We start from the raw sequence: 25,316 nt of genomic DNA, 5'->3' as shown, positions 1-25,316 counted from the left end.
AATCCCTTGTCGGTCACATCATTTGCAAATATTTTCTCCCATTCTGTGGGCTGTCTTTTCATTTTGTTTATGGTTTCCTTTGCCATGCAGCAGCAATATGGATGGACCTAGAGACTGTCATACTGAGTGAAGTAAGTCAGACAGAGAAAGAGAAATATCGTATGATATCCCTTATATGCGGAATCTAAAAAAAAAAAGACACAAATGAACTTATTTACAAAAAAGAAACAGACTCACAGACTTAGAGAATGAACTTATGGTTACAAGTGGGGAAAGATGAGGGGAAGGGATGGTTAGGGAGTTTGGGATTGACATGTACACACTGCTCTATTTAAAATGGATAACCAACAAAGACCTACTGTATATAGCACAGGGAACTCTGCTCAATGTTATGTGGCAGGCTGGATGGGAGGGGAGTCTGGGGGAGAATGGATACATGTATATATATGGCTGAGTCCCTTTACTGTGCACCTGAAACTATCACAACATTGTTAATCAGCTATACTCCAATATAAAATATATACTCCAAAATAAAAAGTTTTAAAAAATGTTGTTCTTTCCACATCATGACCTGCCTCCACTGCACATTCTTAGCACTCTTGGTCCTCCTCCTCTGTTCTACCTTCTCTTTCTTTCTTTCTTCCTTTCTTTTGTCATCTAACAGGTCATAAATTTACTTATTTTCTGTGTTGGTTGTATCCACTGCAAAATGTAAACTCTATGAAAGGAGTTGTTTTTCTGTTTTCTTCACTGATGTACCCCAAGTGCCTAGAGCAGTGTTTGGCACATAGTAGGTGATCAGTAAGTGGTTAGCAAATAAAGAGTCAATTAATCCTGCCATTTGTCACAACATGGATGAATCTTGAGGGCATTATGCTCAGGGAGATAAGTCAGACAGAGGAAGATAAATACTGTATGATCTCGCTTATATGTGGAATCTAAAAATATCAAACTCATAGAAACAGACTGTAGAACTGTGGTTACCAGGGGTTGGGGTGTGTGGGAATTGGGGATATATTGTTTAAGGGTACAAACTTACCACTAGTGGATAAATAATTCCTGGAGATCTAATGCAGAGCATAGCAGTTATAGTCAACAATACTGTATCATAGACTTCAAAGTTGTTAAGAGAGTAGTTCTTAATTGTTCTCACTACAAAAGGAAATAATAAGTATGTGACATGATATTGCAATATATAAGTGTATCAAATTGACATGCCATACAGCTTAAATGTACATAATGTCATATGTCAATTATAGTTCAATAAAAAAATGATGGAAGGAGAAAAAAGTCCAAAAAAAAGTTATCTCCTCAAGTTTAGGATAAAGCAGGGACAAATGACTTCTTTGTCTTTAAAACAGTGGTTCTCAACCAAGGGAGATCTGGTCTTCCTTCCTTCCTCCCTCCCTCTCCCATCCCACCCCTGGAACATTTGGCAATGTCTGGAGACGTTACTGGTTGTCACATCTTGGGGGCTACTACTGGCATCTAGGGATGCTGCTAAACATCCTACAATGCACAAACAGCTCCCCACAATAAAATTATCCAACCCCAAATGTCAGCAGTTCTGAGGATGAGAAACCTCGCTTTAGAGCCTATCTGAGGAAAACAAATACCGTATGCTAACACATACATATGGGATCTAAACACAAAAAAGGGTTCCGAAGAACCTAGGGGCAGGACAGGAATAAAGACCCAGACATAGAGAATGGATTTGAGCACACGAGGAGGTGGAAGGGGAAGCTGGGACGAAGTGAGAGAGTAGCATTGACATATGTACACTACCAAATGTAAAGTAGATAGCTAGTAGGAAGCAGCTGCATAGCACAGGGAGGTCAGCTCGGTGCTCTGTGACCACGTAGAGGGGTGGGATAGGGAGGGTGGGAGGGAGACGCAAGAGGGAGGGGATATGGGGATATATGTACACGTATAGCTGATTCACTTTGTTATACAGCAGAAACTAAGACAACAATGTAAAGCAATTATACTCCAATAAGCTCGGTGCTTTGTGACCACCTAGAGGGGTAGGATAGGGAGGGTGAGAGGGAGGGAGATGCAAGAGGGAAGAGATATGGGAACATAGGTATATGTATAACTGATTCACTTTGTTATAAAGCAGAAACTAACACACCATTGTAAAGCAATTATACTCCAATAAGGACGTTAAAAAAAAAAAAAGAAAAAAAGAAAGTACATTGGTAGATGCCAGGGGGTAGGGGTGAAGGTGGGAGTGGGAGGTGGGGAGGGGAAATGGGGAATTAGTGTTTAATGGGGACAGAGCCTCAGTTTAGGACGGTGAAAAATTCAGGAGATGGAGGATGATGAGAGTTGCATAACAATGTGAATGTACTTAATGCTACTGAACTATACAGTTAAATATGGTTAAAATAGTATGTTTTATATTATGTGACTTTACCACAATAAAAAAACATTTAAAAAAAAAGAGCCCATCTGAGAAACTCCAGGATCACTTGGACATTAATTTCATCCACCACAGCCTTTGCTGACACAAAGGACCTTATTTACTTGTTTCCGACGATGTTTCCTTTCCCAGGGGGCCAAGTCTGAGAGCGGGAGCAAATTTCATTTGCTCCCTCTTAAATCTCTGAAATGGAAAAAGGGTCTCAATATTTCCCTCTCTCTCCCAGTCTTTGAAGCCCTCCAAAGTGGGCCGTGGCAGTTAGCGCCCAACAAATTCCCCAGACACCATTTAAATGTCATTTCAGGGCTGGGACTAGCACATGAATATTTAAGATGTAAATTGTTTGGGTCGTGCCTAAATCTTTTATGGATTTTATTCGATGAGAAAAATGTCACTACTTTTTGATAAAGTTTGCTTTCCCTCCATATTATCAACAAACCCAGCCAAGTGAACCAGACTGCGTCTGCCAGAGAGAATAGGGCTGCTTGTTTGGGGGACAATATTAGATTCTGTTTCATTCCCAGCATTCCCAGTGCCGTATTTATGGTTCAAAACCCAAAGAACGGGTAGGATATTTGTCCTAGGTCAGCGTGTCCTGGCTGGCAAAAGCATTTGACATATACCAAATACATCTGGGTGGAGGGTGGGAGCTGGAAGTGAAATTAAATAATCTAATCCTAGGTGGAAAATTAGGTACCTTGATAGTTGATCATATAGCAATATTGAAATTACCAGATCCTAACACCAGAGATTACTCCTTTCCCATTCTGCAGTTTGAATCCCAAAGGCTGGATATATATCTACATATCACAGGCAAAGAAAAAGGTACAAAAGAGGGAGGGGGAGGGAGAGAGACACACACACAGAGGGAGGGAGGGAAGGAAATATTTAACACTTTTAAATTCCACGGACTCCAAGAAAGAATATCTATTTTAATCTTTTTGGAAGAAATTATGCCTCCTACATCTCACTCCCAGCCCCTACCCAGAAATTAATTTTGAATGTTAATATGAAAGCAACCTCTCTCTTCTCTGAATGCCGCTTTTGATTTTGACAGGGTATCTAAAAGGCTGCTATTAGACAAATTTTCATTAAGTAATAAGCTAGTTCTTGGGCAGAACATAAATTTTTTGTCATCTCATGTGAAAATTTTAAAAAGCCATAATTAGGAAGAAAATCACTAATTGTATGGCACAAAATTTGTTTGCTAAGAGTAGTCATTAAGAGGCGACGAAAGCATTAGCAACTTCAATACTAGAAAACAACAATTAAAGTGCAAGTGGAATTGAAGTATTTGCCCAGACATAATAATGGCTGTACATTTTACAGGTCTGTAATTGTGGCTTGATTTGAGGTATTGTTGGTACTTTTTAAGGAACAATGTGCAGTGGGCCTAAATACTTAAAAGTAACACGGCTTTTGGGTTCTAAATAACAGACTCAGGTTTTAATTTCTGGAAAACATTACCATAGAGAGAGTTGCTTAATTATACTGTCAGTGCTGTTACTGCTTTAGGATTGTGATGAACTGGGCAAAATCAGGACAAAGAGTAATGTTTCTGTGGCCCAGACAGTTCATGATACCAGCTTTGCATGTAAAGTGCCCCACGTCTGACATCAGTGTGAAGTTTGCACATCACTGCCTGATATATTTCCTTTCTTAAGAAAAACTCTTGTTGTTTTTGCTTTCTGACAAGCATACTCTTTGGAGAAAATTGAGGAAATGCAGAAACTTGTAATGAAGGGATTAAAAATTCTTCTTAATTCCGTCAAGCAGAGATAGCCAGTGTGAACATTTTTGTTGTACTCCCTCATCTTTTTATTGTATTTGAAACATTTTATTGAATCATAGCAATCATATGATAAAGCATACAAATTTTAAGTGTCCAACTTCTAATGAATTTTTACTTATACATCGATGTATCCACCACCTAGGTCAAGATAAATAATGTTTCCAACAACACCCCACAGTTCCCTTTTCAATCAGTACTCACCTCTCTGTCTCCCTTATTTTGGTCCTTCTCGCAATAGTTTCCATGATTTTGAACTTAATGTAAATGGACTCATATGGAATATCCCTTGTGGGTGTAGCTTCTTTTATTCAACATTATATTTGTGAGATTCATCTATCTTGTTATTGCATGTAGCTATATTCTTTGTTACTGCTATTCTATGGCTATATTGTGATTCCATTGTATCCTATCCCACAGTCTGTTTTTCCATTGATGAACATTTGAGTTGTTTCCAGTTTTTAGGTGTCATGAATAAAGGACACACATTCTTGAAAATGTCTTTTGGTGGATAGGCACTCATTTCTCTTGGATTCCTGTCCTTTTTGTGTGTGCATGTAAGTGTAGATTATATTTTATAGGAAGTTGCACTCACATCTGTTTCTCCATTTCCACATCTATCTCTGTATTCTTGTCGACCATAGGAGTCTGGTGCCTCCCAGGACACAGGCCTGTCTCATCAACCCTGGCAGGCACAGGCATTGGCTGGGGCAGCCTGGGGGAAGCAACATGGCTGTACATGCTGGATAATTCTTTCAATTCGTTAGGTGTGTAGCCTCTCTCCTCCCTTATCCAGCCAGCTTATCCTAGGATTTAGCCCCAGTTAGTGGCCTGGTATCCAGTAACGGAGATGAGGACAGCTCCTGAGGGGAACACCTGTTGCCTTGTCAGGGAGAAGCTTCCGCAGCATCTTCCAGCACAGTGGAGCTCTAACTGGGGAAGAGTGGGCCACATCTGCAAACCCAGAGACTCCAGGGGGGTTTGCAGAATCCATACCCTCCATATCCTGGTTGGCCTCCAGCCAGATGTCCTCATTCCATGTTTCTGGATGCCAGCCTTTCCCCACCAGGCCCCTATCCTTTGCATAACAGACCTACCGTGGCTGAGCACTCAACTGTCTCTGGGGCTCTGTAAGTTCTAGCAATTAGGTCATCAGCCTGCTACTCAGCTGTGTCTGCTCTTCCCTTATAGAAGATAAAGTGTCTCTGGGTCTCACACTTTGCCATTAACTATTTGTTGACAGCCTCTAATCTTTCCGTATTCTTCTGTAGGGCATCAGTACAACTTGGTGGTAACCAGCCAACTCTGCATTGCTAGCCTCCTATTTTTAAATTGCTTCTATCACTACACTTGCTACAGCATTTCCTTCCACGGGGACATTTTCCCAGGTCACCATCAGTGAAATTTTTAATAATTCAGCCACCAGCTTGTGACAGAGGCTATCCGTATTCACTTTTCAACCAGGAAGCCATCTTCTTCACCTGCCTGGCATTGGGTGAGCTAGTCTCAGATTCCCGTCTTACTGCCTGTTTTCTCAGTCCACATCTGGCCTCACTTGTGTTAGTTCCAGTTTTCTGAGAAGCAGACACCAAGACAGGATCAAGGATGGTATTAGGGGACATGCTTGTGAAAGGAAAAAGTGAGGGAGTCAGAGAAGGCTAGAGGAGCCACCAGGCCACAATGCAGGTCTGACCTTGAGTGAAGGAGAGAGGGACAGAAGGTTGGGTGAAAGCATCCTAGACTGTCATGCAGTCTAAGGAAGGTTCACAAGGCTATCAGGGAGATCTTGAGCCAATGTTGGCTGTCTGAGGAGTCTCATGTCTCCCAGGATGGCCTGTCTTGGTATCCTGCTGCTCTCAGACATTGGACATTGGTTGGAAGCATCCTGTGGGTGCATGGCTTTCATGCAAATACAATGATAGCTTTCCAGTGGCAGCACTTGGGTTCTTGGGCATTTAGCTTGGGCCCTTTAGCTGGAGATCTGTGAGGTGCATTCTCCAGGTCACCCAAAATGGGATAAGCACAATGTCTGGAATAAAGTGTCCATAAGAGTTAGCTGTAGTTACTAACCATTTCCTTACATCCCTAACACTTAGAGTTTTTGATTTTTACTTTCATAAGCAATGCTGCTTTGAACATTTGATGTAACTCATTGTTTCCTTAGAATAGACTCCTGGAATGGTGGGATGAAAGGGTATGAACATTTAACTCCCTTTTGAAAAATTTTAAATTTTTTATTGAAGTAGAGTTGATTTATAGTGTTTCAGGTGTACAGCAAAATGACTCAGTAGTATATATATATATATGTGTGTGTGTGTGTGTGTGTGTGTGTATATATGTATATATTTTAGATTATTTTCCATTATAGGTTATTACAAGATATTGAATATAGTTCCCTGTGCTAAATGGTAGGTCCTTGTTGGTTATCTATTTTATATATAGTAGTATGTATCTGTTAATCCCAAATTCCAGATTTATCCCTTCTGCTCTTTCCCCTTTGGTAACCATAAGTTTATTTTCTATGTCTGTAAATCTATTTCTCTTTTGTAAATAAGTTCATTTGCATCATTTTTTTGAGATTCCACATATGTGATATATGATATTTGTCTTTCTCTTCATTTAGTATGATAAGCTCTAGGTCCATCCATGTTGCTGCAAATGGCATTATTTCATTCTTTTTTATGGCTGAGTAGTATTCCATTGCATATATATACCACATCTTCTTTATCCATTCATCTGTTGATGGACATTTAGGATGCTTCCATGTCTTGGCTATTGTAAATAGTGCTGCTATGCTGCTGTGAATATTGGGGTGCATGTATATTTTCAAATTAGAGTTTTCTCTGGATATATGCCCAGAGGTGGGATTGCTGGGTCATATGATAACTCTATTTTTAGATTTTTAAAGAACCTCCATACTCTTCTCCCTAGTGGCTGAACCAATTTACATTCCCACCAACAGTGTAGGAGGGTTCCTTTTTTTCCACACCCTCTCCAGCATTTATTATTTGTAGACTTTTTTTTTAAACTTTTTATTTTATATTGGAGTATAGCTGATTAACAATGTTGTGATAGTTTCAGGTGCACAGCAAAGCAATTCAGCCATATACATGTATTCATTCTCCCCCAGACTCCCCTCCCATCCCAGCTGCCACATAACATCGAGCAGAGTTCCCTGGGCTATACAGTAGGTCCTTGTTGGTTACCCTTTTAAACTATAGCAGTGTGTACATGTCAGTCCCAAACTCCCTAACTATCCCTTCCCCTCATCCTTCCCCCTTGGTAATCATAAGTTCATTCTCTAAGTCTGTGAGTCCGTTTCTGTTTTGTAAATACATACATTTGTATCATTTCTTTTTAGATTCTGCATATAAGCGATATCATACAGTATTTCTCTTTCTCTGTCTGACTTACTTCACTCAGTATGACAATCTCTAGGTCCGTCCATGTTGCTGCAAATGACACTATTTCATTTTTTTTTATGGCTGAACAATATTCCATTGTATATATATACCACATCTTCTTTACCCATTCATCTGTCAATGGACATTTAGGTTGTTTCTATGTCTTGGCCTCTGTAAATAGTGCTGCTATAAACATTTGGGTGCACGTATCTTTTTGAATTATGGTCTTCTCCAGATATACACCCAGGAGTGGGAATGCAGGATCATATGGTAGCTCTATTTTTAGTTTTTTAAGGAACCTGCATACTATTCTCCATAATGGCTGCACTAATTTACATTCCCACCAATAGGGTAGGAGGGTTCCTTTTTCTCCACACCCTCTCCAGCATTTATTTGTAGACTTTTTGATGATACCCATTCTGACTGGTGTGAGGTGATACCTCATTGTAGTTTTTATTTGCATTTTCTCTAATAATTAGCATTGTTGAGCACCTTTTTATGTGCCTATTGGCTATCTGTATGTCTTCTTTGGAGAAATATCTAATTAGGTCTTTTGCCCATTTTTTTGATTGGGTTGTTTGTTTTTTTGATATTGAGCTGTATGAGCTGTTTGTTTATTTCGGAAATTAATTGCTTGTTGGTTGCATTGTTTGCAAATATTTTCTCCCATTCTATAGGTTTTCTGTCTTTTCATTTTATTTATGGTTTCCTTTGCTGTGCAAAAGTTTTTAAGTTTAATTAGGTCCCATGTGTTTATTTTTGCTTCTGTTTTCAGTAGTCTAGGAGATGGATCCCAAAAGATATTGCAGGATTTATGTCAAAAAGTGTCCTGCCTATGTTTTCCTCTGGGAGTTTTATAGTATCTGGTCTTACATTTAGGTCTTTAATCCATTTTGAGTTTATTTTTGTGTATGGTGTTAGAGAATCTTCTAACTTTATTCTTTTACATGTAGCTGTCCAGTTTTCCTAGCACCACCTGTTAAAGGGACTGTCTTTTCTCCATTGTATATTCTTGCCTCCTTTGATGTAGATTAATTGACCATAAGTGTATAGGTTTATTTATGGACTTTCTATCCTGTTCCATTGATCTATGTGTCTGTTTTTGTTGCCAGTACCATACTGATTTGATTACTGTAGCTTTGTAGTATAGTCTGAAGCCAGAGAGTGTGATTCCTCCAGCTCCATTTTTCTTTTTCAAGATTGTTTTTGCTATTTGGGGTTTTTTTGTTTTAGTACAAATTAAACAATTTTTTATTCCAGTTCTGTGAAAAGTGCCATTGGTAATTTGATAAGGATTGCATTTAATCTGTAGAGTGCCTTGGGTAGTAGGGTCATTTTAACAATATTGATTCTTTCAATCCAAGAACATGATATATCTTTCCATCTGTTTGTGTCATCTTCAGTTTCTTTCATCAGTGTTTTATAGTTTTTGGAGTACAGGTCTTTCCTCCTTAGGTCGGTTTATTCCTAGGTATTTTATTCTTTTTGATGTGATGGGAAATGGCATTGTTTCTTTAGTTTCTCTTTCTGATATTTCGTTGTCAGTGTATAGAAATGCAACAGATTTCTGTATATTAATTTTGTATCCCACAAATTTACCAAATATATTGACCGGCTCTAGTAGTTTTCTGGTGGTGCATTTAGGATTTTCTATGTATAGTATCATGTCATCTGCAAACAGTGACAGTGTTACTTCTTCCTTTCCAATTTGGATTCCTTTTGTTTCCTCTTCTTCTCTGATTGCTGTGGCTTAACACTCTTGATGCAGGTTTGCCAATTGCCCTTCTGAAAGGCAGGACAAATTCATACCCCCCACTTTGTAGTAAGAGAGGTCTGCTTCCTCTTACCCATGTGAGATACTTCTGTAGTCTGGGTATATAAATGGTCATGCTGCACAGTGGAGAGCATATGCTGGGATTCATGACATGGACTAGTGGGAGAAGGAGGAGGCCAGAATGATTAGTTTAGTATGGGATGACTTGTGCATGGACTTCCTTGACCAAAATGGTTAGGTTAAGAGGGGGCATGGATTATCCAGACTCATATCCTCCTCGTACCATCTTTACATAGGTACTTAGTTGATAAACAGCTGTCCTTTATTTATACTTAATTTCTGGAGAAAGAGATATAGAGGTCAAGAGCTACTGATTACACATTGTGTGAATGTCAGTGTGGAATAGTGGGAAATGCCCTGTATTTACAGCTCGGTGGACCTGGAGTTGAATTCTGGCTCTGCAGGTGGATTGTTGAAGCTCTCTGAGCACCCATCTGCAAAAGTAGTAGCAACTGGAAGGAGGCATTTCTTTCTTTCTTCCTTTCTTTCTTCCTTCCTTTCTTCCTTCCTTTCTTCCTTCCTTTCTCTTTCTTTCTGGCCTCCTATTTTCTTTTCTTTTCTTTTTTTTTTTGCGGTATGCGTGCCTCTCACTGTTGTGGCCTCTTCCGTTGCAGAGCCCAGGCTCTGGACGCGCAGGCTCAGCAGCCATGGCTCACGGGCCTAGCCACTCCGCGGCATGTGGGATCTTCCCAGACCAGGGCACGAACCCGTGTCCCCTGCATCGGCAGGCGGACTCTCAACCACTGTGCCACCAGGGAAGCCCAGGAGCCTTATTTTACAGATAAGAGATTAAGAGCCAGAGAGGGCAAAGGAGTTTCATCGGGTCACACAGCAGATTGGTGAGAGGCAAATAGAGAGAAAGACCAAGAAATAAAGAGAGACACACAGGGCTACAGAGGGAACTGAATGACAGAGCTAGAGGTGAGACACAAAGAGGTACAGAGCTAGAGAGAAACAGAGTTCAAGAGGGAAGGAGAGGGGAACAGTAGAGGTGGAAGAGAGAGCAAGTATGACACAGAGATGGAGAAGCAGAAGGAGTGGAAGAGAGGCCAAGAGAGACGGGGAGAGTGGTGGATGCAGACAGACTCTATAAGGTGCCGTCACACACACGATGTGGGGGGATGGGGTGATCGGGCCAGTGACATGTTTTTCCATGTTTATGGATTGAGCTGCAAAGGGCCAGTGGAGTAGACAGGACAATTAGGAGAAAGGCGGTTGGGATGGAGTGAGGGGGTGGGGCGGGCAGAAGGACTAGGACACAGCAAAGTCCTAGTTTGCTGTGTCTGTTTGTTACAACGGGAGCAGATATGCAGACTAGGACCCCCCGTTTCAGCCCATTCGTTCCCACCAGCCTGCCGCTCTGCCAGACGGCCTCCCTACCAGGTCATTGCCTCTGAGCCTTATTTATTGCTCCAAAATCTGGGGCCAGGAGGAGTCCCTGCCGGGAAGCTCAGGCAGAAGCTTCCATCTAAATCCCAGACTTGGCCTCCAGTCACTGCAGCTGAACAGGAGGAACAGTGGGAGAAGAGACCTTGATTTGTACCAGGGCGGCTTTTTAACACATGGAGGGTGGTGTTTTTTGTGGCACCACCACAATCTCTGCTACCTAGAGATTTACCTCTTGGCCTTATTCTTTCCCACTAGAGAAACACTTTTTAAAACCCACACAAACTTCCTAATTCAGCTCTGGCTATTTTAACCAGAGTTAAAGAGCTCAATAACAAAGTAGCTTCCAATTATCAAGAACTTACAGAGTTAGTGTAAACCAGCTATGCCTCAATTAAAAAAATACAAGAAGAAATAAAAATTGATCAATCTGTTAAAAAAAGAACTTGCAACGAGGGTTATGTCATTCGATCCTTGTATAATGTTATGAGGAAGGCACTATAATTTCCCACTTGACAGGTGAGATCACTGAGGCTCAGGGAGGAGAAGAAACTTGCCCAGGATCCCATTTCTGTCTGCACCAGAGCCGATCTGTCTGCCTGCATTTCCCCATCATTGTGCCCTCCTGCCCACCCCAAGCCCATGATACAGGTGAAGACATCAAGGCTTATCAGGTCTAACAACTTGCCCAAAGTCCCATTAATAGAAAGCTGCAGAGTGAGGATTGCACTTAGGTCTGCTTATCTTCGGGCCTCTGCTCTCACCCCCTGTGCTTTGGGTTGAGTTCTTTCAGAAACAGAGACTCCCTCCTTCCAGATGTTGTGCTTCATGAAGAAAGTAAGAAAATTAAAAGCTCCAATAGAACTGTGTACACTTAAAAAATGGGCAAGATGGTAAACTTCATGTTATGTGTTTCTTACTATAATTAAAACTTTAAAAAAAAGGGAAATAAAAAGCTCCAATAGTCACCATCTGGGGATGGATAACGCACCCTTGAGTCCTGCTATTTTTATGATGGAGCTTCTGTTACACCCTCCACTAACCTTCCTTTTCCTCCAACTCATGGCTTCTGCATATTCATAGCTTCTATTGCCTTGTGTCTTCTGCTGCCTCACTGCCTGTGCTTCCTACATTCTCTGTGTGCCCCTGGCCTTCTAACCTATCTTCTGTCTTCTATCTACCTATCTATCTATCTATCCATCCATCTGTCTATCCATCTATCTATCTATCTATCTGCCTGTCTATCTATCTATCATCTATCTATCTATCATCATTTATCTATCTTTCAAGTCAACCTTCCTAAGAAGAAGATCAGATTGGATGGCATCTTAGGTCTGGTTCCCTGGAAGCAAGCTCTCAGATGGAGATTTTCCTGCAGGAATTTTGGGGGAGAGCTTTAAGGATTAGCACCATGGAGGAGTTAAGAAAATAGGACAGGGCAGAGGAGGAGTTGAACCGTGATGCGGTCATAAAGTAACGGAGCAGGACCATATGGGACCTTCCTGGGACAGACCCCTCCCCTATATCCTCTGCTTTAGCTCCTCTCTGAAGTCCCTAGATAATAGTATCTGCTACACATTTCCTGATTTGTTTTACAGATGTAAAAATCCTTACCAAATGGAAGATGTTAACTACTTGATGAACACAAGTATGTAGCCCTCAGGCCTCCTGGAGCCTAAGGATTGAAAATGTTAACCCCTGTGACACCTCCCTGTTACCTCACCATCAACCAATCAGAGAATTGTACACAAGCTAATCACAAGCCCTGTGACCGCCCCCCTCACTTGGCCTTTAAAAATGCTTTCTTAATAGATAACTAATAAAGACCCACTGTATAGCACAGGGAGCTCTCCTCGATGCCCTGTAATGACCTACATGGGGAAAGAATCTAAAAAAGAGCTGATATATGTATAACTGATTCACTCTGCTTCACAGCAGAGACTAACACAACATTGTAAATCTGCTATACTCCAATTAAAAACAAAGCTTTCTTGCAACCCATCTGGGAGTTTGGGTTTTTTCAGCACTATGTCCCTGACTCCTTGTTTCGTGCCTTACAATAAATGCTGCACTTTCACCACAACCCAATGTAAATTGATTGGCTTTAATGCGTGTGGGTGAATGGACCCAAGTTTGGGTCGGTGACATTAACAAAGACCTCAGCGGATCCCATGGGTGCTTGGGGCTGGGCTGGGCATTCAGAGTTGTTCAGGCAAGCAGATTAAGCCTCTATACCTTGACATTGACCCGTCATTGGATGTGGGTTGCCCTCTGCGTTGGGCGGGGGAACATGACGTTGGGAGAGGTGGCTCTCTTCCACTGAGGGCGATTCCCAGGGAATGAAGCAGCTGAGATCTGTTAGTTACCAGTGCCCCATGAGGGAAGGTGAGAGCCTGAGAAGGGGATCTGGGTGGTGCCCCACGGCAGCTTCTCCTGATTAACCGCTTTCCAGAATACAGCAGCTCCAGCAGGCCCCCTCACCTGCCTTGTCTCCCCTTCTCCGTCCTACAGAGGGCTATATTTGCCTCAGGTGCCATTCCTGGTCCAATCAGGTGTGACTAAGGCCTCAAGTCAGGTGATGTGGAGCACAGCAACCAAGTTCAGGACCAGCCTGAGGCTTTGCTCTGTAGGGGCCGGGGGCACAGTGGGGTCATCGAGCATCCTGGACTGTTCAGCACAGCTGCAGTGCCTTTCCAGCTTCCCAGAGTCCAGGAGAACTCCTGTATTCCAAGTTATTTGTACTATTTAAGACAGGTTGACTCAGCTACTAGGAGCAGAGAGTGAAAGAGACTGATCTTCAAGTAGCATGATTTCCTTTCTGCCCCAGAAGCAATTCCCCTTGATGTCATCCAAGCCCAAAGCCCTGGCAATTGGACACAGAGGAGGTGTCCTGAGAGGGCAGGTCAGTCCCTACAGAGCCACAGCCTCACCTGAACAGGAGCCGTACTTTTGCCATCAGCCAGACTGCCCTTTATAATTCCCAGTTCCTCTGAAGTTTGCTTATGGACAATTATTTTTTTCTGCTTAGTCTATGTCTCTTTTTCCTCCCTATCGATTTCTCCCCATGAAGTTAAAACAGAGGTGGAGACACATATGCTACATGACATCAATATAGCCCTGCCATTCAAGCTGCACTCCCCCCTGCTGCAGCTGAGATGTGCCAGGGCTCCCATCCTCTCCTTCCCCCTAATTGATTTCCAAATTCAGCCTCCTGGGATGGTGCCTTGGCTGGCTTTCCAGCTTCATCCTGTCAACCTTAATATAATGCTTCTCGGGCGGCGAGAACTTATGTTTCCCACCTACTAGTTGGCATCCGGCTGCTTTTCTCATCCTGAGGAATTTAGTTTGATTAATGTCGAGCCTTTGTACGTTGCATGGGGGTTGTCAGAAACGATGCGTCCTCATCCTGTCGCCAGTCCTTCTGAAGAGAGAACTTTCACCTACTTCAGGCCAGTGTTGGCATTTGGAGGGCCCCAGTAGCGGCCCATACCAAGATCAGCGGCCACAGATTTGCTCCATTGAACTCAGGAATCAGAGGACCCTGACTGGGAATAGCTGATAGATGCTCAGAGCAGTGTGGGTGATTCGAAGTCTGCTTAGCTTTGCCCAGTCAGCCTGGTGTGAGGTCTCGGGATTAAACTTTCCCACCTTCTCCTTCCAAGACTGAGCCAAAGAATCTATTCTTGGAGGAGGTAACTTTTCAACACTGAGTTGGCAAGTGTTTATGATTGGTTTTTCACACATCCTTTAGGCAGGAGACAATTTTTGTTATAATTAAAATTTAAATATAGGGTTATAATAACCCAAGGCACCTTAGAAGGACAGGCTGTTGGCAAAATAGTGAGTGACATTATCAATTATATGTGACATGTTTCTTTTCTGTATCTTATTTCTACAACTCTACTCTTTTTAACCGACATTGATTATTTACTATGAGTAACCCAAATTACTTCAGGTAAGACGAATATCCCAGGCCTCACCATCTTGTTGGTACAAATAAAGCCACTTTAAGATAAACATCCATGTAAGAGAGGCTCATAGTTTTTTCTTCCTCCTGCTGGATCCCCACTGGCTTCCTGGAGCCCTCCAGGGATGTGTCATGTGTTTGAGAAAAAGTCCCACTCAGGTTCTTTCACCCAAGTCGTTCTTTGAAATGTATCCTGCAGACCATTTGAGGGCAGCAACTCTCTGCTGTACTGCTGCTGGGGTCTTCTTGGACAAGTCTGATTCCCCGCCATTCTGCTGGGTGCAACGGGCACCTTGGGTTCTTTCACGAATGTGCCACAGTCCCTGCAGTGTACTGCTGCCGTGTCCCTCCGCTGCAATGCGGGGGAGGGTTTCCCTGTGCTCAGCCTTGCATCGAACCTGGCCATCAGGCCCCCAAAGCAGTTCTGCTGGTGCCCAGAGCCTCTCAGCTAAGACAAGTGTCAGTTTCTCTTCTCCCATCAGGGCTCAAGCCATTGGGACATAGAACAGTATTGCTTCTCAGGTCTCAAAGCTCATGAGAACTTTACTAAAAGGATAATTGGACCTCTGGATTTTTCTCCCTTGTGTTCAAGGATGAGAAGATGCTGCATTACTATTAGAAAGGGCGGAGGGGACACGAGGGGGAAGATGTGCCACGAAACAGCTGCTAAAAATCAGATTTAGTGATTCACACTCAGTAACATCCATCATCAATCTCTCCGTGTTGTTTTTTCTAGTGATGTTGTATAAGCCACACGTGGTGGAGGGAATGGACTCAGTTCATGCCAAATGAACCACAGCAAAAATAATGACATCATGGACAATAATAAAATAATCAAGCAGCAACAGATGGAAAGGAAGAATTCCAGTTATGCTGTGGAACTACACAAATTGTTTCGGGTCCTAGCTGATCAAACCAAACTCAATCCCACTAGCCAAAGAGTAAAAAGAGACTATCCTCTAGCCAGAAACACTAGCCAATCAATCCCACCATCCAGCAAAGTAGTCCTTCTGGTTGCGTGGGGGGCAGGGCAGCAATTTCAAAGCATCGCACTTGGCATCAAAGAGCCCTGTTTATTCACTGACACCTGATAAACCAGAACCAGGGAATCAGATGAATTTTTCTTTTGCCTTTTAGTTTCCTTTATTAATGGAACCCTTTAGAAGTCTGTTTATACTTTTTACTTGTACAAAATCACAATCCTTCACGCAAAGGGAGCAGGTGGTACCGAACGCTGGAGATTGCGCCAGAAAGCATCTCCTGTAACCGGCGCTAACAGAGCCTTGTCTTGGATATAAAAGAACTGGAATCTAATTGTGGGGTTGGTTTTTCCGATTCTGTATAACTATGTGTTTCTCTGTCTGTGTTTCTTCCCCTCAAATTTAATGCTCCTCCTTGAGCTCCTGTCAAATGGAAATCTGAGGAGAGTAACTAAGACTGAGTTTTAAGGCTGTGGTTTTCCTGGAACGGTGTCACTAATACTCCAAGGGCCTCTACATCCCCAGCTGTCTTTGGAGCCTCTTGTTGACGTGTCATATTTAGTGTCATGTGAACCCTCCACCTGACCGCAGGTAACTGGGCAGGCACTTGAGCCAAAAGCAGCCTATGGAGGCGGCCCTTTGTGAGAATCCTGCCTCTATATATAGGATTTTGATTAAATAGCCCAATTAGATTCTCTTTCTGAAAGACTTGAATATGTGACATTCTCAGAGGGGATGGGGTGTAAGTCCATGTGAGTGGGAACCTTGTCTCTTTACTGATTTATCACTGTTCTCTCTCATAGTATATGGTATGGCTACCCAGTAAATACTTGATAAATAAATCAAATGCATGGGCCCTTACACAGAAGTATTTTTTTTGAAACATGAATCTGCATCCATTTCCCTATATTTTACCTTGTTCTTCTGCCTCCAGTGAGCTAGGTCCCCCCACCCCGTCCCTACCACACACACTTCTAATTATTATTTTAAATAGACTTTATTTTTTTAAGAGCAACTTAGGTTTACAGCAAAATTGAGCAGAAGATACAGAAATATTCCATATACACCCTGCCTCCGCCACCCCCCAGCCTCTCCTATTATCAACATTCTGCACTGGAATGGAACATTTATTACAACTGATAAACGTACATTGACACATCATTATCACCCAGAGTCCATAGTCTGCATCAGAGTTCACTCTTGGCGCTGTACATTCCCTAGGTTTTGACAAATGTATAGTGACATATATTGCCATTATAGTATCATACAGGATAGTTTCACTGCCTTAAAAGTCCTCTGTGCTCCACCAACGCATCGTTTCCTCCCTCCTAACTTCTGGAAATCACTTTTACTGTCTCTTACTTTCCTTTTAGTGCCTCTATAGTTTTGCCTTTTCCAGAACATCATGTAGTTAGAATCACACAGAATGTAGCCTTTTCATATTGGCTTCTTTTGCTTAGTAATATACATTTAAGATTCCTCCATGGGTCTTCATTGCTTAATAGCTCATTTCTTTTTAGTGCTGAATAATATTCCATTATGTGGATGGACCACAGTCTCTTTATCCGTTCACCTACTCATGGACATCTTGGTTGCTTCCAAATTATGGCAATTATGAATAAAGCTGCTGTAAACATCTGTGTGCAGGGTTTTGTATGGACATAATTTTTTTGTTGTTTTTGTTTTTGTTTTTTTTGCGGTACGCGGGCCTCTCACTGTTGTGGCCTCTCCCGTTGCGGAGCACAGGCTCTGGACGCGCAGGCCCAGCGGCCATGGCTCACGGGCCCAGCCGCTCCGTGGCATGCGGGATCCTCCCGGACTGGGGCACGAACCCACGTCCCCTGCATCAGCAGGCGGATTCTCAACCACTGCATCACCAGGGAAGCCCTGGACATAATTTTTTTAAGTCCTTTGAGTAAACACCAAGCATGCAATTACCGGATTGTATGGTAAGAGTATGTTTAGTTCTGTAAGAAAATTCTAAGCTGTCCCAAAACATGGAAGCAACCTAAATGTCCATCGACAGACGAATGGATAAAGAAGATATGATACTTATATACAATGGAATATTACTCAGCCATAAAAAAGAATGAAATAATGCCATTTGCAGCAACATGGATGGACCTAGAGATTATCATACTAAGTAAGTCAGACAGAGAAGGACATATGATATCGCTTATAAGTGGAATCTAAAAAAATGATGCAAATGTACTTATTTATGAAACAGAAGTAGAGTCACAGGTGTAGAAAACAAACAAAGAAAATGCCAAGCTGTCTTCCAAAATGACTGACCAAACCATTTTGCATTCCCACCAATGATGAAGGAGAGTTTCTGTGGTCCACATCCTTGCCAGCATTTGATGTCATCATTGTTCTGGATTTTGGCCTTTCTAATAGGTGCGAAGTGATATCTCATTGTTGTTTTAATTTGCAATTCCCTGATGACATATGATGTTGAACATTTCTCATGTGCTTATTTGCCATCTGTATGTTTCCTCTGGTGAGGTGTCTGTTCAGGTCTTTAGCCCATTTAAAAAATTATTATTTTTTTTATACTATTGGGTTTTAAGGGTTTTTGTATGTTTTGAATAACAGTCCTTTATCAGATGTGTATTTTGCAAATATTTTCTCCCAGCCTGTGGCTTGTCTTCTCATCCTCTTGACTCTTCTTCTTTTTTATGACTCTTTGCTTTGATGGGCAGTACAGTGTAGTTTTTCAGCATTCGGATTCTGGAGGCATCTGCCCGAGTTTGAGTCCTGATTTTCCACTTGCTCAGGGAATCGATCATTCCTTTCTGACTCTCAGTTTCCTCATCTGTGAAATGGAGATAATAATAGTGCCAACTTGTAGGGTTGTTAGGAGTTAGGACTGTCCTGGCTTGTAGTTAGTAAGCACTGTATAAATGGTAGTCATTATTATTGAAATTTTTCTTTTTTTGCATAATTTGGACCTATCACTAATTTGGTCTCATCATTCACTTATTTGCTCCCTCCTTCACTCACTCCATTCAAGTCACACTGGCCTCTACACCCACCTTGGTGTCTTTCTTTCTGTTTCCTCCTTCTGAGGTGATTTCCTCTCAATATACTCAGGGTTTACTCTTTCATCTCATGATTCAGGAGTTTTGTCAGTCATAAGCAGAAGCGGTCTAAACGCAATGGGGTTTCTTATTGTTAATGAAGCTGAGACCGTTGATGCCCGGTGTCCCAGAAGGAGGGGTGTATTGAAGGAGCAGTGAGCTGCCGAGGAGAGTCCTTGAGGCTGGGAGGGAGGGGGGGTCTCTGGTTCAGAGTGGGAGTCCTCCTGGGAGGTAGCAATACCTCCAGGGAAGACTGGTGGTGCTCCCAGGGGGACGGGGTGTGCTTAGCCTGCCAGGGATCCTCAGACCCCAGGTGTGGACTGTAAACCACAGAACCTTTAGAACTGAAGGCACCATGGAGACTGAAGCAGATGGTACCCTGGTGGTAGACACTCACTAATGCCTACGGCAACATGAAACTAGTTCTTCTGTATCAGCCTCGAGTAAGAGGCTAAACTTCCTGCCAGTTCATGGGGATGGGGGTTCAGAGCCTGAGGGATATTAACCATATAATATCAATTTATAATTTTAAAATATAGAAAGTCATGTTTCCTTCATCTCTGAGTTTGGACTTAAGAATAATATACAAAATAAATCTATTCTCAAGTTCATCCTTGCCCACTGTAACTTGAGAGAATCTGGTTACTGGTAAAGTTGCCTTTTAGACACCTTTTAACTCTGCTCTTCCCTGTGTCTTTCCCCCTTTCCTAGCCCCCCTCCTCTAATCCTGCAGGTATTGGAAGTAAGTTCCCTTCTCAGACCACACTTTTTTTTTTTTTCTAAATGCAAACTCTAAAAAAAAAAAAAAAAAAAAATTGATATTGAGGCAGGAAACACAGGGCTGGGCCCAAAGACAGTCTTCCCATGTATAGACATTAAGCAGAAGGCAAACCACCTGCTTGTTTTGCACTTAGTGAGGCCATGGTGCATGGAAGAATGGCCTCTAAAATGGAAACTTTGTAGCATCTGAGCAAGAAACTCTGACCATGAAAACTTGGAGCATGCACAACGAAAATGCACAGGTTACTGATGACACTGTATGACCTTCCATTTGTGGTGCTTGACTAGTAAAGGAAAATTTAAGGGAAAACAGCTCTTAGAGTGCATGTACAAGACCATGCACTTCAGTAGACGAATGCACAAGACCAGGGGCTGATGCAACCTGGTGCAATCCAGGCCACACCTCAGCCTTCCCCTCAATGAACATTCCACCCCTAATCAAAAAGACCCACCCATTCAAAGGGCTAAAAATAAGATAAAAGGGGGATCAAAAAAGTCCCCCTTTTGTGAGGCCCCCCACACTCTTCTTTGTGAGTGTAACTTTTGTTTCTGCCCTAAATAAACTGCTTCTTTGTTCTCTTTGCTCTTCAGCTGCGGGTTTTTTTTTTTTTTTCCTTTGTGTTTGTCACCCAAATTCTTTTTGGACTAGTTGAACAAGAGCCTGGACTTTGGATAAAGCTTTTCCAGTATCAAGATCAAGATGCAAATTTTTAAAAAATTCAATATTTTCTATGTTTACCTAAAATTATTTTGCAAAAACAAGTTACATGTGTTTTTTCCTGCTGGGAAAAAGTGAAGAACAATGCTATGCAATTTATTTTGGAATACTACCGTCATTCGAGCTATGGTGTAAATTAAAAATTATACCTCAAAGTACAGTGAAGTTAGAAAAATGTTTTGGAAACACTGTAGCTTGGTTTTTGTTTCTGTTTTTCGTTTTGTTGTTGTTCATTTTTTTGAATCACACTTTTGAATGGCTCATCTGCCTGGGACAAAGCTTAGTTACTGTGGCATCAGGCACATTGGTTCAGAGAGAGGTAGTCATTACCTCTGATCAGTGGAGATTTCTGATTCTCCTCTCTATTGCATACACGGCTGGAACACCTTTTCTGGCCTCTTGCGGTTGGGTGAGACCTGCTAAGGCATTCTGACCAATGACCAGTGAGTGGACATATGTTTGCTGATTCTGGCAAGGAGCCTTTAGGCCAACCTTTAGGCCAAGGAACCTCTGGCAACCTTTCCTCCTCACTGGCATGGCAGCTGGCAATTTTTGGGATGGTAGCTGCTCTGTCAGCTTGCCCTTAATTAATGAAGATAAGCAGAGCCTCCCCTAGCAAACTGTGGGGTGAACTTTGAGCAAGAAACAAACTTTTGTTGTTTTAAGTGAGTGAGATTTGGGCATATTTGTTACCACAGCCTCAGCTAGCTTATCCTGACTGATACCCACATCCAGCTATCTGAAGACACTGTTGCCAAACTGTTAAAACCAAAAAAAAAAAAAAAAAAAAAAAAAATCAAAACATTGGAACTGGCATATCTTTACAGACAAAATATTTTGGCTTGGCAAAAGTGTCCAGAAGGAAGTAGATGATGCTCTGTTTAGAGCATGAAGCAAAGGTACTGTTTTGGAATGTTCAGACAGACATGCTCAAAATCATGTTCAAAATGCTCCACCTATCACCTGATTGGAAACATTAACAAAGTATACAAGTTGACAGTGTTTCCCTGTGTATGTTGCATGCCCTGTGCCCACGTGCACCAGTTGTTTGGTTGTAAGGAACAGAGAGCATTTGATCAAATTCAGAGATGTTGGATTAATCGTTCAAGATCCAACTATGACATGATGGAGGCCACGCAAAGGGCCAGCTCTTTGGACTTTCTATTGCATATTGTTATTTTGAGCCTTACAAAGTTTTGTTAAACCATGAAGAGTGTGAAAGATTCTCTCCTATCATCACAGTTGATAGAATTTTCACAGAGTTTGCCTATCAATTCCTTGCTGAATTTTCATTATTTTACCATCATCTGTCTTATCCCCTCATTCATTTTGATTATCTATTTTACCCTCCTGGGATATTTTTCTCCCAGTTTTATAATCTACTTTTTAGTGTTTGTATTTCTCTTATTTAGTTTCAGAATTTCTATAGAGGACGGATTCAGGAGTTGAGTTGGAAGGGAGGTCTGGGCTAGAGGTACATTTCTGTAGTACTTAAGAATGAGAAAATTTCAGTTGTGTATATCGAGGGATGCGATGCACGATATGGGGGAACAAAGCCTTCTCCCAGACCGTCCCCTGTCACCATGACTACTATCATCCTGTAGAATATTTATGCTGAAGCCGTGGTTCCCCACCTTTCTTCTGTCTGTTCTGTTGAACAAGACTCTCACAAGCTTGTTTTCCATATTGTTGCAATCAGTGGAGAGAATAATGGATTCGGTATCTGATCAGTTAGTTAACTGTGAGACTTTGAACAAGTTGCTTAGCTCCTTAGATGGGGAATGATGATATGACTTTATTGAATTATTATAAAACTTATACAAGATCATGTCTGGGAATGGTTCTTATGGTGAAGGCCCAAGAAACACTTAATTCCATTCTTTCCCTACAGTTAATGAGAGAAGCAGCATAGCCCAGTGGTTAAGTGTGCAAGCTCGGAAGTGACGCAGCTGGGTTCCAATCCTAAATTCTGCCTCTTGCCAGCTCTGCATAAACTGGTGGCAAACTACTTCACTTCTGCAAGCCTCCTGCGCCATGCCTACAGATACAGGGTAAGATGGGACCTGATAAATTGTGGGATTACATGAGATAATGAATAGACAGTGTTCAGGGTGTTGTAAACACTCAAGAAATGATAGTTTTCATTAGCTTCATTATTAGAAACAAGTTTCTCATATCCAGTCTCTGTCTCCCAATACGAGCCCACAAACGCTGACCTGGAACCCTTGAGGCCGTATGTGTTTTGGAATTCAGAATGCTCTGGAAAGTAGGAAGATAATGTGGTGCATATACCATGCATTCCACAATGTCCCGCCCCCATTGGGGCCTGTGGTAGCACTTCATGATCAGCTGATGACTGCAGTGAAATACATGAATGTTCATGCTCAATGGGACGTGGGAAATTTGATTTGAGCATGCAATTTGAATTGGGAAATGCTCGTATAAATAACCGGGGCAGCTGAATGTGGCAGGTTTGTGCTCTATAGATTTTTTTTTTTTTAATCTCAGGGTCTTTAGAATAGAAGTTCTGCTATAGCAGCTTAAACCATCACAGGTCTTTGCACTCTGGTTTTGTGCTAGCTAGTTTGGCATCATTAACTGCCTGTCTGGAGTTTTGTAAGTTGAAGTTGCCTAATTAACTTGTACAGTTGGAAAGGAAAAAAATGATTGAACCCCCAAACAATACTATAATTTAGAGAAGTGACAAAATCTTAACCAAAAACCCCACAGGTTTTTTTTTTAATGTTTCTAGTAGCTTTATTCTTTTATTTTTAACATCTTTATTGGAGTGTAATTGCTTTACAATGGTGTGTTAGTTTCTGCTGTATAACAAAGTGAATCAGCTATACATATACGTATATCCCCATATCCCCTCCCTCTTGCGTCTCCCTCCCACCCTCCCTATCCCACCCCTCTAGGTGGTCACAAAGCACCGAGCTGATCTCCCTGTGCTATGCGGCTGCTTCCCACTAGCTATCTGTCTTACATTTGGTAGTGTATCTATGTCCATGCCATTCTCTCACTTCGTCCCAGCTTACCCTTCCCCCTCCCCGTGTCCTCAAGTCCATTCACAGTTTTTAAGTAGGAAGGAGTATGGAATTATGTAGTGCAACTTCACCAATTAGGAACCAGAGAGAGTAAGTCTCTTGCTGGAGGTCATTGAGTCTTTGGAAATGTGATAGCTTTTCCTGCAGCAACAAACAACCCCCAATCCCAGAGGTGTAAGTTTCTAGCTTATATTCCCTCAGAGCTGCAGGTGGCCCATGGCTCTCCTGGGCTGGGCTGGGCTGGCCCTGTTCCACATGTCTTCTCGAGGAACAGCCATCATCAGGGGCGTGCTGCTCTCATGCTGAGTGATGCAGGCTCAAGAGGGGCAGAACTGAACCACAGGAGTGTCCTTGTAGCTCCGGCCTGGGTAAGGTGTGTGTCACATCTGCTTACCTTCCACTGGGCAAAACAGGTCTATCTGTGAACAAGATAGACAAAAGCCCCTTCCATCAGAGTACCCATTGACTAGTGGGAAAATGATGTCCAGTGAACCAACAAATGCACAAGATGGTTATCACGGAGTGAATGCTGTGCAAGAAACAAATAAGGTGATGAGCTAGAATAACTGGAAGAAGTCACTTAGCAAAGTCAGGAAAAACCTCTTTGGGGAAGTACTATTTCAACTGAAAGCTCGGAAGGGACTAGGCTTCTGCATAGACGGAAAGAGCAGAGCAAAGGGAACCTCAGGGCAAAGACTCAGAGACAAGAAAGGGCTTGATGGGTCTAGAGCTTAGTCAGCAATCCAGAGTGAAGTCTGGATTGAGGTTACAGGGGTGGGTGGGGACAGAGCACGTGGAAACCTATAGGTCATCTCAGGAATTCTGGATTCCAATCTAAGAGCAGTGGGCAGACCGTGAAGTGTTGTCAGCAGAGCAATGGCATAACATGATTCACCATTTGAAAAGATCACCCTGGTTGTTGTGTGGACTGCAATGGGAAGCAGGTAGAGACACAGAAAAAAAATCCCAATTTTTTAAGAGAGACCTTTGCTGAGCCTTGGACTGGCGGTAATGGCCGTGTGTCGGCAGAGGAGTGGATGGAATCAAGAGCGCTTTTGGCAGGAGAACCATCAGAACTTGTTGATATCATGGATGTAAGGTCTCATAGAAAGAGAGACTCACAGTTGACTCCATGGTTGTTGACATGAACAACTGGAAAGATGCAGAGGCCTTTCATGGAAAGGTGGATGATGAGGGAGGGGCATGGGGTTGGATAAAACTGGAGTTCTGTTAGAATTAGTGTGACACGCCCATTAGTGGGCTAAGCCGTCTATCTTCCACTAGACTGTGCTGTATCCTCAGTGTTGAGCCCGGTGCTTGGCGTGTATCGGGTGCTCAAAAAGCATTTGTTGAATGAGGGAATCTAAATGATATGCTTAAAAGCTACAGATGACTAATGGCTTCTAGAACAACAGATGATCCAAAGTCCATAGCAATAGCTAATTAAACCATTGCAATCTGATGTCCAAAATATTGTGTGCTAGAGACCCCCCTTCCTCTCCCCGTTAATTGAACAGGCCCTGTCTCTTTTGCTCTTGTAGCCCATTGTTCTTCAAATGTAATTAGCCTTTGTGTTTTGACAGTAAATGAGAAGCTGGTACTTTGATAAATGGCTTGTTTCTGGGAAAGGAGTATTTGTGAATACAAAACCCTGTCTTCTCCCCTTTTTTTCACACCTTTTCCTCCTGTGTTCGGAGGCCCTTGGGCTATACTAGTACCTTCAGGAGCGCCAGGTTTCTTAGGAAGGGATAGCAACACAGAAATAATAGTTATCATTTATTGAGCACCTGTTACATGAGCAGGTAGAAACATTATATGTGACAGAACAATCTTGAAAAGTAATTTTAAAAAAATCTTTGTGTTCCAGCTGAATAAACCAAAAAAAGCTCAGAGAGTTAAAATCTCATAG

At 42.2% G+C, this 25,316-nt stretch overlaps 1 long non-coding RNA gene across 2 annotated transcripts in view; it reads left to right on the top strand.

Moving 5' to 3' along the window:
* Nucleotides 1-25,316, top strand: part of LOC117198749 (uncharacterized) — a 350,606-nt gene that overhangs the window by 143,554 nt on the left and 181,736 nt on the right. For both annotated transcript variants that reach the window (XR_007472001.1, XR_004479984.2), the window contains one exon: nucleotides 22,252-22,411. This is a non-coding gene — a long non-coding RNA (uncharacterized LOC117198749). The remainder of the gene's footprint in view (nucleotides 1-22,251; nucleotides 22,412-25,316) is intronic.

The sequence above is a fragment of the Orcinus orca genome, chromosome 16 (genome assembly GCF_937001465.1).
Source record: "Orcinus orca chromosome 16, mOrcOrc1.1, whole genome shotgun sequence".
In the NCBI taxonomy this organism is placed as follows: Eukaryota; Metazoa; Chordata; class Mammalia; order Artiodactyla; family Delphinidae; genus Orcinus; species Orcinus orca.
This window is presented reverse-complemented; position numbering and strand designations above follow the sequence as displayed.